Source organism: Salmo trutta, chromosome 14, assembly GCF_901001165.1.
Source record: "Salmo trutta chromosome 14, fSalTru1.1, whole genome shotgun sequence".
Taxonomy (NCBI): domain Eukaryota; kingdom Metazoa; phylum Chordata; class Actinopteri; order Salmoniformes; family Salmonidae; genus Salmo; species Salmo trutta.
In genome coordinates this window covers 64,605,967-64,622,264 of record NC_042970.1, presented here as the reverse complement: position 1 = coordinate 64,622,264, position 16,298 = coordinate 64,605,967, and positions in this window count along the sequence as shown.

Sequence of the window (16,298 nt, the reverse complement as noted above, 5' to 3'; positions counted from 1 at the left end):
GTTGCCGGCCCGATGCTCCCCAGTGTCTCAAATTAAGAGGTGAAAGCAAGGAGCTTTTGTGCAGTGAGTGGAGCAGTGCGGAGCAGAGCGGAGGCTCCTGTGGGTAATGAGCATAGCCTTCCTGCTCTTCTCTCTCTGGCTGGCAGACCTGGAGAGATAATTTAATGGCCAGAACTGAGGACAGGGCCATGCTGCTCTAATGGAACCTGATAGAGAGGTGCCAGGGGACAGAGAGATAGTTACGGCCTATTATACTGTAAACTGGGTTATTCGAGGCCTGAATGCTGATTGGTATATCAGACCGATACCATGGGTATGACAAAACATTTATTTTTACTGCTCTAATTACATTGATAACCAGTTTATAATAACAATAAGGCACCTCGGGGGTTTGTGATATATGGCCAATATACCACGGCTAAGGGCTGTGTCCAGGCACTCCGCATTGCGTCGTGTCTAAGAACAGCCCTTAGCCATGGTATATTGGCCATATACCAAACCCCCTCATGCCTCATTGCTTAAAAAGAGTCTGCACAGCAATGCTCAAATCAATGTATGCCCAGGTACTGGAGCCCATTGCTGGTCACACGTCTCATTAGCCTAATATTTGCGCGGGTCTAAGCCCAAACATGGATAAACACAAACAGTGATGGAGACAGAGAGTTCGGTAGAGACTGGGGGAAAGAGAGAGATAGGGATGAACTGATTGATCGGTAGGAGTTTGATGTTCCCCAGAGAACTGTCTCACCATGCACAATATCTAGTTGCTTTTTAACATGAACAAGGCAAGTGCAGAGCACATGGAGGCACTGGCACACATCCCTCAGCCTCCTACTCATCCCCCTTTCCTCCGGTCCTCCCGGCCCCCAGGTTCCTCTCCTCTACTCCCTCTCCACCCATCTATCCCCCATTGCTCCTGTCCTTGTAACCCACATGTTTTTCTCCCTCCAGAGGGATTAAGGCCTGTGGATAACCCATCTCCTGAGGTAATCCTCACAGAGGTGAGCAGCATAATGAACACTGGGCTGATACAGCAGCAGCAGCCTCCCGCAGCGTCCCTCAAACAACTGACAAGAGGCTCCGCAGTCAATTACATCAGGCCTGAGGGCCCTCAAAACCCTCAGCCTCCCTCCACTCCGCAGGGGTCAAAGGGTCAGGTGTGAGGGACTCCTCCTCCTCCTACCCACCGTAGTTAGGTATCCTTTCGAGATGGCTTTTCTTCATTCTCTCAGTCGTAGCCGCCACTTCAGGCACAAGGCAACACTCAGGGGCGCCGAGGAGCTGCATCTAATTGGCCTCGCATTAGCATAGAGAAATGACCCTCTGTGTTTGGCGGCGGAGGGGTTGAAGAAGCCTAGCGAACAACAAACGTTGAGTAAAAGTCTACAAGTACTTGGTTTTAAATATACTATATAAGTATCAAAAGTAAACGTAATTGCTAAAATATACATAAGTAAATGCTATAAAATATTTCAAATTCCTTATATTGAGCAAACCAGACAGCATGATTTTATTGTTTTTTATTTATTTACGGATAGCTAGAGGGACACTCCAACACACATATTTACAAACAAAGCATTTGTGTTTAGTGAGTCTGCCAGATCAGAGGCAGTAGGGATGACAACATGTTCTCTTGATAAGTGCATGAATATGACCATTTTCCTGTCCTGCAGGAGTATTTTTGGGTGTCAGGAAAAATGTATGGGTGTTGAAAGTACATATTTTTAGGAATGAAGTGGGAAAAAGGTAAATGTTGTCAAAAGTATAAACAGTAAAGTACAGACACCCCTAAATTACTTAACACCACTGAACATTGCAAGAATATTTCAGTGTCTCGTTTATTGAGGGTTAGTTTTCCAGACACATTTCATGGGAACATTGCCGGAACATTCAGGTGTCCAGTTTTCGGGGGGGTTAGGAGAATATTCCATCAACATCACTCCAAACATACACAGAACATGGTTGCAATGTTCTCGGAATATAAGATAATAATGTTCTAGACACGTTTGATGTTTTCAACTTACAAATTTGACAAACTTTGACATACATGATTCCATTGCATTGTCTGTGTCAGCTATCAGTTCATCTGACTATTTTCTCATCATTCATTTAATTCACTTATTACAGACATTTTACATATACAGTACTAGTCAAAAGTTTAGACACACCTACTCATTCAAGGGTTTTTCTTTATTTGTACTATTTTCTATATTGTAGAATAATAATGAAGGCATCAAAACTATGAAATAACACATATGGAATCATGTAGTAACCAAAAAAGTGTTCAAACAAAGATTCTTCAAAGTAGCCACCCTTTGCCTTGATGACAGCTTTGCAGACTCTTGGCATTCTGTTTTTTTATGAATACGATTTTCATCATATCCCCCATTTGCACAAAATACTTGTCAGCTTGCAATACAATATTTCAACCACTCGCAGATGTGTGTACGCATGGTCTAGAATTTGTGGAGAGGTGAGCACATTCTCACATCAAGTACATTTTTATAAATTTCAACTTTTGAGTGAAAAATGGCACACAGACATTTTGGGGTTATATTTTGTACTTAAGCACGGTTTATAAATGAGGCCCCAGGGCAGTGCCCTCATAAATAATGTATCATGGACCTGTGCCATGTCATGTTCTGACCAGTAAAGGGGTTATTTGTTATTGTAGTTTGGTCAGGACGTGGCAGGGGGTGTTTGTTTTATGTGGTTTGGGGTTTGTTGGGCTATGTTACTATGTAAGAGCGGTGTTTGTTTAGAGTGTTTCGGGGTTTGTTGGGCTATGTTCTTGTTAGTTTATTTCTATATTAGTTCTAGTCTTTCTATGTCTATGTTTAGTTAATGGGGTTGACCTTCAATTGGAAGCAGCTGCTCCTCGTTGCTTCTAATTGAAGATCTTATGGGTGTTTTTTCTATGGGATTTGTGGGTAGTTGTCTCCTGTTTTGTGTCTGTGCACATGACAGGAATGTTTCGTGTCGGTTGTTGTTTTGTATACTTGTTTCTTTTGTTTTTCCTTCTTTTAATAAAAATAAAGAAGATGAGTATACACGTTCCCGCTGCACCTTGGTCCAATCCTTACGACGCCTGTTACATGCCAACGGTCCATGCAATGGTACCGGACGGCAGGAAGGCTCAGGGTAAGCAGAGGTCAAAGGTACAGGTCAGTAGGCAGGCAGAGTGGTCAGGCAGGCGGGCTCGGAGCCAGGACAAGCAAGGATCAAAACCAGGAGGGCGAGAAAAGAGACTGGGGGAAAAAGCAGGAGCTGAGAAACAAAAAGCAGTAGCTGAGAAACAAAAAAAGCTGGTTGACTTGACAAACAAGCCGAACTGGCAACAGACGAACAGAGAACACGGGTATAAATACACAGGGGATAATGGGGAAGACGGGCGACACCTGGAGGGGGGTGGAGACAATCACAAAGATCAGGGTCTGACAATAATGAATAAGGTTTAGAAGTGTATTTTTTTTACATGTTTTATTCAATGCTTTTCTATGGGCTGTAGTCGTAAAGGCCAAATTCAATATTTTATCAAATATTTTTGTATATTTTTTTTATACCTAAATGGGTCCCAGCTCCTGAGGGTTGAAGTACAAATGGAGAATAGAGAGGCTTAGCCAGGTAAAACATAATGAGCACTTGGCATCTCTGCACCTTGGCAACCAAAATCCAAATCAATGAAATTGCTTCAGACCAATGTGGTCTGTTGTGGTTGAGCATGGAATAAAAGTCTTTAGGGAGTGCCTATTGTGCTGTGGCTACTGTAGCTACATCTCAGGAGTTGATTGGTGATTAAGGCCAAGGTTATCTGAGGGGAATGCATCTGCAGAGTCGTGACTGACAGAGAAAATAGAGCAGGTCATTAGAATGGTCCACTCATAAGACTTTGCGATAAAGTAAAAGGGGTTTGGACCTCCTGAAAAAGACTATATGCGAGACTGCGTCCCCCTTGGAGGGCAGCCTGGTATCAGAGCAATACAAAATATACTTTACATATTTATGAGCACCTCCAAGACATATGGTACCTACTAATTTACTTCAAACAGAAACGAAAGTGGGGAGGATGGGTGGGTGTAATCTGAGACAATCCAAAGGTTGCATGTTCAAATCGGGAACAACTGTAGCATTTTAGTTAACCCTTGGATTGAGAGTTACCTTTCTAAAAGAATAGAGGGTTTTCTTTAATGGAAGCCTCTCTAATGCAAATTCAATTGAGTGTGGTGAACAGCAGGGCTATTTTTGTTGTCTGTTTTTAATAATGACCTTCAACTGACCTTGAATAAAGTCTGTGTGTCTATGTACACTGAGGACTTAACAGTTTACACATCAGCTACATGTTTTGTTTCCTGTTTGGACCCAGCTAATTGGGAATCCTAATGAAATACAGAACAAATAGTAAATACTCAACTTAACCCAATTCACCTATGTAAATTCACCTAACCTTTTAGTTCTGCTAACCTTTGTTGTTAGTTCCCCTAACCGCCAACGTAAATTCTCCCCATAATTCTCCTTTGTTGTTATGCGCGACAAGCAACCTGGTCTTAGATAAAGACGTGCAATACTATAAGTCCTCCAAGAGGTATGCTATTGTAAGACCCGCTATTCCATTCATAATGTAACCTAATGTAGCGTAGCATATCATACTAAATAGTGTCACGGATTTACGTACAGAATGATATGAATTGCCCTGAGACCACATTGCGGAAGCGCATAGGCTAGAAAGCTCACAGCTGGAGTGTTGAGGTAAAAAAAAAGACTCAAGAGTTGTCATTTACAGCCCACTCAGAGAACTCATTTTGTGTCAATGAGGAATTCACATCTTCACGTCTTCCCCCCCAATTTGATATCAAAAGCGTCTTTGTGGAGAAACCGATCGGATTCTGGGATCTATATGGTCGCAAGCTGGGGAAACCGGCATGTTTCCAGAAATGTACACACACAAGCACCTACAGACACGCGTACAGACACGTGCGCGCGCGCACACACACCATAAAACACATTACATAACATATACATTTTGATATTCCCTTCCCTATAAACCTTGAAAGCATAAATACATTAACAAAGAAACACTCACTATCCGAGCGGGAATGCATTACATTGGCATCTATCCTTCTTTTCAGCGTGAATTGGGGGGAACACAGTAGCTTTTAGTAGCACATCATGTGGTACAAGACTTGCATGCGAATGAGATCATCTCGTCTCTCCTCCGAGCCCAGGTATTTACTGAGACCCATCATTTCCATCTGCATAAACTCATTCAAACCTCCCTCCCACAGCAGGCTAGCTAGAGAAATGTGCCTATGCCTGGAGCACCAGCCCAGCCAACTACTGCCTCCCATTATGGATGTCCAAAGCATGACAACATGGACTCTGATTTTCAAACAAGGAGGTGGTCAGATTGAGGGAACACTCACCTTGAGTTCAGTCTGCTCCCTGGGTGCAAAATTGTGTTGTAGCGTCTAAAATTGTGTTGTGGCAATTCAGAAAACAAAAATGAGTCTTTCATTTGGCAACGCATTATGGAAACATTAGCTTTGGCCTGTTCTCTGATCCAATCCAACACTGCCATCTGTTGGTGAATAGTAAACTATACTGTTGCTCAAAGCACCATTAAACTATTGTATGTAGAGCCATGTGATACTGATGATATCAGTTATGGACTTTAGAGTGGCAAACTTTCACTTCCCTCAGTAAAATGCTTTCTATTCAGTATCGTATGGGACTTGGTGTTCAATATCTCAGTGAGTGTGAACAAAGCATTCGGTGCAATGCGTGTGTGTGTGAGTGAAAGTGTTGAGTTAACTGTCTGTTTCAGATGTCCACAGAGTTCTTAACAAACAGAGAGGAGATTAGAAGAATGAAGTGTCAAATATGGTAACAAGCACAGTACATGGCTATAATCAGTGCTTTGAAATGGATTGTGAAGATCCAAATGGAATACGAATGTAACGCAACTTTCCAAGACATCTCCACAGATACGGTAGACTAGCCTCCCTCACGTTTAGAACAAGCTGTAATAAACTTGTATAACGTTTTCAGGTAAAAATGTGGCAATTGTTTTCCTATTTGAATTGAACAGAAACCATATTAGTCCTATTCACAAGCGAGTAGGGGCCTACAGTCGTCATGAAAGTGGTGACAGATTTACGTCATAATGGCCAAGGTTCTAATTCCTAATTCTATGGGCCAAGGTTATGCATTGAACCACTTAGCTAAACACACACACACACACACACACACACACACACACACACACACACACACACACACACACACACACACACACACACACACACACACACACACACACACACACACACACACCCCTTCAGACTCTCAGGAGAGCTGGAGAGAGGAGAAGGGAGATCTTGAGAGGCGGATCAGAGAGGTCGAGAGAGAGACGGCCGGCTATAAATTCTTTGATGTTCTCCTGGAGGACATGAAGAAGAAGCCAGAACTCAAGCTGAACACTCTCCAGGAGACCCTCCGGGCCTTCGAAAAGAACATCTCCATGCTGCCATGGCCAAGGAGAAGAAGTGTCTGGCCAGTCAGAGACGAGCGGAACGAGAAACAAACACTCCCCAATCAGGTCGTAAGAGCCATACAGTCCAAAACAGAAAAAATGATCGCTAAGCTCAAGTAGCAAGAGAGCGAGAGAAGGGACTTGAACACAGAAACGGCCATAAAGCTACAGCTGGCTGAAAATAGACTTTAAACAGAAGCTCAGAGCTCTATGTCAAACCATGGTTGACTGGAAAAAGAAGGAATCCAAAACAATACAAGCCATGGCCGACCTCGAGGCCCAGTCCGCCAATCAGGAGGAGACATGGAAGTTAGAGAGAGAAGAGCTGGAGAGGTTGAGAGAGGCAGAGAAGGGATGGATGAAGAAGGAGAGATAGAGAAAGAGGAGGAGATCAAGTCCCTTGTGCTGTCCCTGCTTATGAATATCTGGATTTCAAAAAGCATATTGATTAATTCGTTCAGAATAAAATGGGCTTATTATGAATAAAATGGCCTTATTTTGTAGGAATAGGTCATGGCTTTCATTAAATAGCAGAAAACAAATCATTCAGTCGACATTCATACCAGTTATAGACTATGGCGATATTGTCTATATGAATGCAGCTGCCACTGTATTGAAGCCATTGGACGCAGTTTATCATAGCGCACTAGGCTTTATAACGGGCGATAGGTTCAGTACACTACACTGCATTCTGTAACATCTGCTTCCAACTCACACCCTCAAACACGTAGATCCCCTGAACGCAGCTCACTTTCCAGCCCACTTTCCAGCTCACACTCTCAAACACCCTAGATTCCCTGAACACAGCTCACTCTCCAGATCCCAATCACCTGAATTCTAATCACCTGTTCACACACCTGTACAGTTGAAGTTGGAAGTTTACATACACCTTAGCCAAATATATTTAAACTCAGTTTTTCACAATTCCTGACATTTAATCCTAGTAAAAATGTTTAACTTGGGTCAAATGTCTCGTGTAGCCTTCCACAAGCTTCCCACAATAAGTTGGGTGAATTGTGGCCCATTCCTCCTGACTGAGACCGGTTTGTAGGCCTCCTTGCTCGCACAAGCTTTTTCAGTTCGGCCCACACATTTTCTATAGGATTGAGGTCAGGGCTTTGTGATGGCCACTCCAATACATTGACTTTGTTGTCCTTAAGCCATTTTGCCACAACTTTGGAAGTATGCTTGGGGTCATTGTCCATTTGGAAGACCCATTTGCGATCAAGCTTTATCTTCCTGACTGATGTCTTAATGTTGCTTCAATATATCCACATCATTTTCCTGCCTCATTATGCCATCTATTTTGTGAAGTGCACCAGTCCCTCCTGCAGCAAAGCACCCCCACAACATGATGCTGCCACCCCCGTGCTTCACGGTTGGGATGGTGTTCTTCGGCTTGCAAGCATCCCCCTTTTTCCTCCAAACATAACGATGGTCATTATGGCCAAACAGTTCTATTTTTGTTTCATCAAAAAGTACGATCTTTGTCCCTATGTACAGTTGCAAACCGTAGTCTGGCTTTTTTATGGCGGTTTTGGAGCAGTGGCTTCTTCCTTGCTGAGCGGCCTTTCAGATTATGTCGATATAGGACTTGTTTTACTGTGGATATAGATACTTTTCTACCTGTTTCTTCCAGCATCTTCACAAGGGCCATTGCTGTTGTTCTGGGATTTCACACCAAAGTACATTCATCTCTAGGAGACAGAATGCGTCTCCTTCCTGAGCGGTATGACGGCTGCATGGTCCCATGGTGTTTATACTAGCGTACTATTGTTTGTACATATGAACGTGGTACCTTCAGGCGTTTGTAAAATGCTCCCAAGGATTAACCAGACTTGTGGAGGTCTACAATTTTTTTCTGAGGTCTTGGCTGATTTCTTTAGATTTTTCCATGATGTCAAGCAAAGAGGCACTGAATTTGAAAGTAGGCCTTGAAATACATCCACAGGTACACCTCCAATTGACTCAAAATATGTAAATTAGCCTTTCAGAAGCTTCTAAAGCCATGACATAATTTTCTGGAATTTTCCAAGCTGTTTAAAGGCACAATCAACTTAGTGTATGTAAACTTCTGACCCACTGGAATTGTGATACAGTGAATTATAAGTGAAATAATCTGTCTGTAAACAATTGTTGGAAAAATTACTTGTGTCATGCACAAAGTAGATGTCCAAACCGACTTGCCAAAACTATAGTTTGTTAACAAGAAATTTGTGGAGTGATTGAAAAACAAATTTTAATGACTCCAACCTAAGTGTATGTAAACTTCCGACTTCAACTGTATGTCATTATCACACACTATTTAGTTCAGTTCTTTGCACCCCATCTCTGTGAGGTATTGTTTGTTTTGTGACACGTCTTTCAGAGCGCTGGGTTTCCCATGAATTACTCCTGTGTATCATCGTTTTGCCTGCCTCACTAATGACGCCTTTTGCCCATTCCCTGCCTGTACTTTAGCCTATCGGATTTCCTGTTTTCTACATATTGCCTGATTTCCCGGACTACGTTACTTGCATTTTCCCTGCCTGTACTGTTGCCCTTTTGGACCCCCTGTGTATGACCTTCTGCCTGCCCCTGGACCCAGCTACCTGCCTCCTCCTGTGGTCCTTCCAATAAACACCTCTGCGCCCTGCGCTTGAAACCAGCTCTCTGTCTCCCCTCCTGTTCATTACACATTCTGTATCAGAAAGTAGATCGGCCCCCTCTCTGAAGTCCCGTAGATCGATTCCTCGTAATCTTTTTGTATTTTTTTTTTTATAAAGCCTGAGTAAACTTCTGCTGTACCTTACTCCATTATTAACGGAGATGGCTAACTATAGAGATCCCTTTGATCTCCACTCCGAGGTTTTTTGTTCACCTTACTTATGGAATGATCTCCATGGGTGTCTAAAATGTGATGAATTGGTGCCTCTAGGGTCATTCAAAAGGCTGACTGAGGACCTTTTACTGAAGAAAGTGTTTCTAGGATTGTTTCTCTTTTCGTATATTGATGTGTAATGATGTGAATATTGATGGGTATAGCGTACTGATGTGTATACAGGGCTCATCTGTAAAAGAGACCTTGGTCTCAGCATGACTCCCTGTCAAAATAAAGGTTAAAGAAAATAAATGAAAAGGTTAAACAGGAGTAGGATGGTCCAGCTGCAGGAAGCTCTGGATGAAAAGCTACAGACATTTACTACTCTTCCGTAGATTGACTTATACATTAGAACTTCATTGAAACATGTCAAACAGGATGATGATGATGACCTTGTTTAATAGTGAGGGTAATACTGTGTCTCTGTTTCAGAACCAGAATAGCAGCAAAGGCTGTCTGAATGCCCTCTGGTTCAAGAAGAAAACGGCAGAGAAGAAACCAGAGAAGAAGAAGAAATGGTTGACATAAATTAAGAGGGGGGGGGGGGGTGGAGGAGTATCAACAGGAATGGTTTATTGTGTATCAACACTTTGAAATGTCAAAATAACGATACAAATGAATCAACAGGAATGGGGTTTAGATCCTATGAAGAACTAACACAGCAAGAGGTCACTGTCCTAGTCAGCTTCAACCCTGTGCTGATAGGAGGGGGGGGGGGGCATAAGAGTGCCCTACCTTAAAATGTACACAGTAAAAATGCTTTATACTCAGTGTACACTCAAAGTGGACTTCAATCCTTCAGTTGATAGGTACTACTGAGTTATTAGGTTCTTCAACATCAGTAGAGCCTAAATTGTCTTTGCTGTTTTTATCCACACACTGTTTCGATTACTAATTTGATAAAGGGTAATTACACTGAGATAGATGTTCTCCCCCATTCTAACACCCCAGCGACGGGCTAGGGGTAGAAGGAGTGTCTTGATGCCAAAACCAATTAATCACACCCTCGTTATCTACAGCTGCGAGAGCGAGAGAAAGAGAGAGAGAGAGTTCATTATCAAATGAAGCCAGAGGCCTACTGTATGCAACTGCCCTGACACTCTCCTCTGCCACGACAACCATGGTTATAGCAGATCCAGAACAAGTTGCAGCAGATCAATCCATATCCAATCGGTTTGACTGACAAGTCTGTCTCGGCAGCTTGCAAAGGCTGAGCCATTACTGCGTCTTCAGTGCAATGCTGTGTCAGTGTATGTACAACAATGCTGATGTGTTTGGCCTAAACTGTTACAACGTGTAATGCATATTACACATCATTATCAAGCTTTAAAAAACAATGAATGTAACAACTCCGTATCAACAGACAATATCAACACAGTGTTGCTGTGACATTTTTTTCAAATAATAAAATACATGTTGATGATCATATTTCATATTTTTAATTTATTTATTTTTATTTCACTTTTATTTAACCAGGTAGGCCAGTTGAGAACAAGTTCTCAATTACAACTGCGACCTGGCCAAGATAAAGCAAAGCAGTGTGACACAATCAACACAGAGTTACACATGGGATAAACAAACATACAGTCAATAACACAATAGAAAAATCTATATACAGTGTGTGCTAATGTAGTAAGATTAGGGAGGTAAGGCAATAAATAGGCCATAGTGGCGAAATAATTACAATTTAGCATTAACACTGTAGTGATAGATGAGCAGAAGATGAATGTGCAAGTAGAGATACTGAGGTGCAAAGGAGCACAAAAATAAATAACAATATGGGGATGAGGTAGTTGGGTGGGCTATTTACAGATGGGCTGTGTACAGGTGCAATGATCGGTTAGCTGCTCTGACAGCTGATGCTCAAAGTTAGTGAGGGAGATATAAGACTCCAACTTCAGTGATTTTTGCAATTCGTTCCAGTCACTGGCAACAGAGAACTGGAAGGAAAGGCGGCTAAATTAGGAGTTGGCTTTGGGGATGACCAGTGAAATATACCTGCTGGAGCGAGTGCTACGGGTGGGTGCTGCTATGGTGACCAGTGAGCTGAGATAAGGCGGGGCTTTACCTAGCAAAGACTTATAGACGACCTGGAGCCAGTAGGTTTGGTGACAAATATGAAGCGAGGTCCAGCCAATGAGAGCATACAGGTCGCAGTGGTGGGTAGTATATGGGGCTTTGGTGACAAAACGGATGGGACTGTGATAGACTACATCCAATTTGCTGAGTAGAGTGTTGGAGGCTATTTTGTAAATTACATCGCCGAAGTCGAGGATCGGTAGGATGGTCAGTTTTACGAGGGTATGTTTTGCAGCATGAGTGAAGGATGCTTTGTTTCGAAATAGGAAGCCAATTCTAGATTTAATTTTGGATTGGAGATGCTTAATGTGAGTCTGGAAGGAGAGTTTAGTCTAACCAGACACCAAGGTATTTGTAGTTGTCCACATAAGTCAGATCCATCCAGAGTAGTGATGCTAGGCGGGCGGGCAGGTGTGGACAGCGATCGGTTGAAGAGCATGCATTTAGTTTTACTAGCATTTAAGAGCAGTTGGAGGCCATGGAAGGAGAGTTGTATGGCATTGAAGCTCATCTGGAGGTTTGTTAACACAGTGTCCAAAGAAGGTACAGATATATACAGAATGGTGTCGTCTGTGTAGAGGTGGATCAGGGAATCACCAGCAGCAAGAGCGACATCATTGATGTATACAGAGAAAAGAGTCGGCCCGAGAATTGAACCCTGTGGCACCCCCATAGAGACTGCCAGAGGTCCGGACAACAGGCCCTCCGATTTGACACACTGACTCTATCTGAGAAGTAGTTGATGAACACGGTGAGGCAGTCATTTGGGAAACCAGGCTGTTGAGTCTGTCGTTAAGAATGCGATGATTGGCAGAGTCGAAAGCCTTGGCCAGGTCGACGAATACGGCTGCACAGTATTGTCTTTTATCGATGCCGGTTATGACATTGTTTAGGACCTTGAGTGTGGCTGAAGTGCACCCATGACCAGCTCTGAAACCAGATTGCATAGCGGAGAAGGTATGGTGGGATTCGAAATGGTCGGTGATCTGTTTGTTCACTTGGCTTTCGAAGACTTTAGAAAGGCAGGGTAGGATAGATATAGGACTGTAACAGTTTGGGATCTAGAGCGTCTCCCTCTTTGAAGAGGGGGATGATCGCGGCAGCTTTCTAGACGATACGAAAGAAAGGTTGAACAGGCTAGTAATAGGGGTTGCAACAATTGCGGCGGATAATTTTAGAAAGAGAGGGTCCAGATTGTCTGGCCCAGCTGATTTGTAGGGGTCCAGATTTTGCAGCTCTTTCAGAACATCAGCTATCTGGATTTGGGTGAATGAGAAATGGGGGTGGCTTGGGCAAGTTGCTGTGGGGGGTGCAGGGCTGTTGACCGGGGTAGGGATAGCCAGGTGGAAAGCATGGCCAGCCGTAGAAAAATGCTTATTGAAATTCTCGATTATCATAGATTCATCGGTGGTGACAGTGTTTCCCAACGTCAGTGCAGTGGGCAGCTGGGAGGAGGTGCTCTTATTCTCCATGGACTTTACAGTGTCCCAGAAGTTTTTTCTGTTTGAAAAGCTAGACTTTGCTTTCCTAACTGCCTGTGTATCTTGGTTCCTAACTTCCCTGAAAAGTTGCATATCGTGGGGGCTATTCGATGCAAATGCAATACGCCACAGGATGTTTTTGTGCTGGTCAAGGGCAGTCAAGTCTGGAGTGAACCAAGGGCTGTATCTGTTCTTAGTTCTACATTTTTTGAATGGGGCATGCTTATTTAAGATGGTGAGGAAAGCACTTTTAAAGAATTACCAGGCATCTTCTACTGACGGAATGAGGTCAATATCCTTCCAGGATACCCGGACCAGGTCGATTAGAAAGGCCTGCTTGCTGAAGTGTTTTAGGGAGCGTTTGACAGTGATGAGGGATGGTCATTTGACCGTGGACTGATTACGGACGCAGGCAATGAGGCAGTGATCGCTGAGATCCTGGTTGAAGACAGCAGAGGTGTATTTAGAGGGCAGGTTGGTCAGGATGATATCTATGAGGGTGCCCGCGTTTATGTATTTAGGGTTGTACCTGGTAGGTAATTTGATAATTTGTGTGAGATTGAGGGCATCTAGCTTAGATTGTAGGATAGCCGTGGTGTTAAGCATATCCCAGTTTAGGTCACCTAACAGTATGAACTCTAAAGATAAATGGGGGGCAATAAATTCACATATGGTGTCCAGGGCACAGCACGGCGCTGAGGGGGGTCTATAACAAGTGGCAACAGTGAGAGACTTATTTCTAGAAAGGTGGATTTTTAAAAGTAGGAGCTCGAACTGTTTGGGCACAGACCTGGATAGTATGACAGAACTCTGCAGACTATCTCTGCAGTAGATTGCAACTCCACCCACTTTGGCAGTTCTATCTTGTCGGAAAATGTTTTAGTTGGGGATGGAAATTTCAGAATTTTTGGTGGCCTTCCTAAGGCAGGATTCAGATACGGCTAGGACATCAGGGTTGGCGGAGTGTGCTAAAGCAGTGAATAAAACAAACTTAGGGAGGAGGCGTCTGATGTGAACATGCATGAAACCAAGGCCTTTATTGTTACATAAGTCAACAAATGGGAGCGCCTGGGGAATAGGTGTAGTGCTGGGGGCTACAGAGCCTGGGTTAACCTCTACATCACCAGAGGAACAGAGTTAATCCAAGTTAGCTAATCCAAGTTTATCATTTTTAAAAGGCTAATTGATCATTAGAAAACCCATTTGCAATTATTTTAGCACAGCTGAAAACTGCTGTTCTGATTAAAGAAGCAATAAAACTGACCTTCTTTATACTAGTTGAGTATCTGGAGCGTCAGCATTTGTGAGTTCGATTACAGGCTCAAAATGGCCAGAAACAAATAACTTTCTTCTGAAAATCATCAACTGGCAGCTTCATTAAATAGTACCCGCAAAACACCAGTTTCAACGTCAACAGTGAAGAGGCAACTCCGGGATACTGGTCTTCTAGGCAGAGTTGCAAAGAAAAAGCCATATCTCAGACTGGCCAATAAAAATAAAAGATTAAGATGGGCAAAAGAACACAGACACTGGACAGAGGAAGACTGGAAAAAAGTGTTGTGGACAGACACATCTAAGTTTGAGGTGTTCGGATCACAAAGAAGAACATTTGTGAGACGCAGAAAAAATGAAAAGATGCTGGAGGAGTGCTTGACGCCATTTGTCAAGCATGGTGGAGGCAATGTGATGTCTGGGAGTGCTTTGGTGGTGGTAAAGTGGGAGATTTGTGCGCTTATTTGGAGCCAATTTCCTCCTACAACAGGACAATGACCAAAAGCACAGCTCCAAACTACAGTATGCAAGAACTATTTAGGGAAGAAGCAGTCAGCTGGTATTCTGTCTATAATGGAGTGGCCAGCACAGTCACCTGATCTCAACTATATTGATTTGTTGTGGGAGCAGCTTGACCATATGGTAAGTAAGAAGTGCTCATCAAGCCAATCCAACTTGTGGGAGGTGCTTCAGGAAGCATGGGGTGAAATCGCTTCAGATTACCTCAACAAATTGACAACTAGAATGACAAAGGTCTGCAAGGCTGTAATTGCTCCAAATGGAGGATTCTTTGATGAAAGCAAAGTTTGAAGGACCCAATTATTATTTAAATTAAAAACATATTGACTATATTTCCTATTCATTTTGCATCTAATTTCATGTATGTTATCATGGAAAATGAGGACATTTCTAAGTGGCCCCAATCTTTTGAATGGTAGTGTATGTTTTTTCAACATAAATTATTATTGCTTACCTTCATGTGTGTGTGAAAAATATTACTGTTCACATATTTTTTATTTATAGACTTTAGATGTGTATGAAATGGTGTTTTGTTGCAAAACGCTATATGTCCATTGTTTAGCTGGAATGGAATGTTCCTTTATGTTCGACTGTGATATGTGGTTGTTTTACTGAGCTACAGTATCTTAACATGAATGCACTTAATGTAAGTTTCTCTGAATTAGACCATCTGCTAAATGCATAAAAGATCAAATCTAAATATTTGACATAGATTTCAAATGACTTTATTGAAAAACGTTTTTTAAATATTGATGTCAAAAGGTATAATTTGTACATTTCTTTATTAAAAATGTAGTTCATTGATACATTTGATTGTAAAATCTGTCAGTCTTATTTCTGAGAGTGAGGCATATGTGAAATAAAATTACCAACATTTCTGAAAATGTATATATAGCGTTTCATTTCTAGAGAAAGCAACATTGGCCACAGAGGCGTTTACTGACCAAAACATTAAAATAACCTATGATACGCACTGGCATGCCGCACTAAGTGGCAGCATCCTCCACTCCCTCTTTCTGGTTCTATTGGTGGACCACAATGGTGACAACACAAGCTCTGCTTCCTCCAGAGAGCGCGCTGTAGACACAGACCGCAGATAAAACATTTTGGGATGAAGAGTTGAGATGAATGTTAGACTGCTGCTTTCTTTTTCCAGAAATAACTTCAGGACTGGGAACATGTTCCGTTTAGTCTGTATAGATGGCAAGGCTGCCCAGTTTTACGCATGGGTTTAAAGTAGCCTAAGACAGTCTTCTAAAAATGGACACTTCTTCAGACTAGTCTAGACCAATTTGGAATTTCCCCTGAGATTCTATTGATATGACAAGTGTGCTTTGTCCTCCACTTTCTGCCCCCATTTCCTGCGCGCTTGATGCGCTGGTTAGCGAAGAGAAGCCCATGTAGGCTACATTGTTTCGAAATGACACAATGGTCATGCACTTTGTAGACAGGGCCAGATGAAAAAGTCTTAACATAATAACTAATTGACAGGTCCCATGTGAAATGTACTGTAAAAAAAAGTGTTATCTTATTTCGTGGGCAAATCTTTTCGAGCACT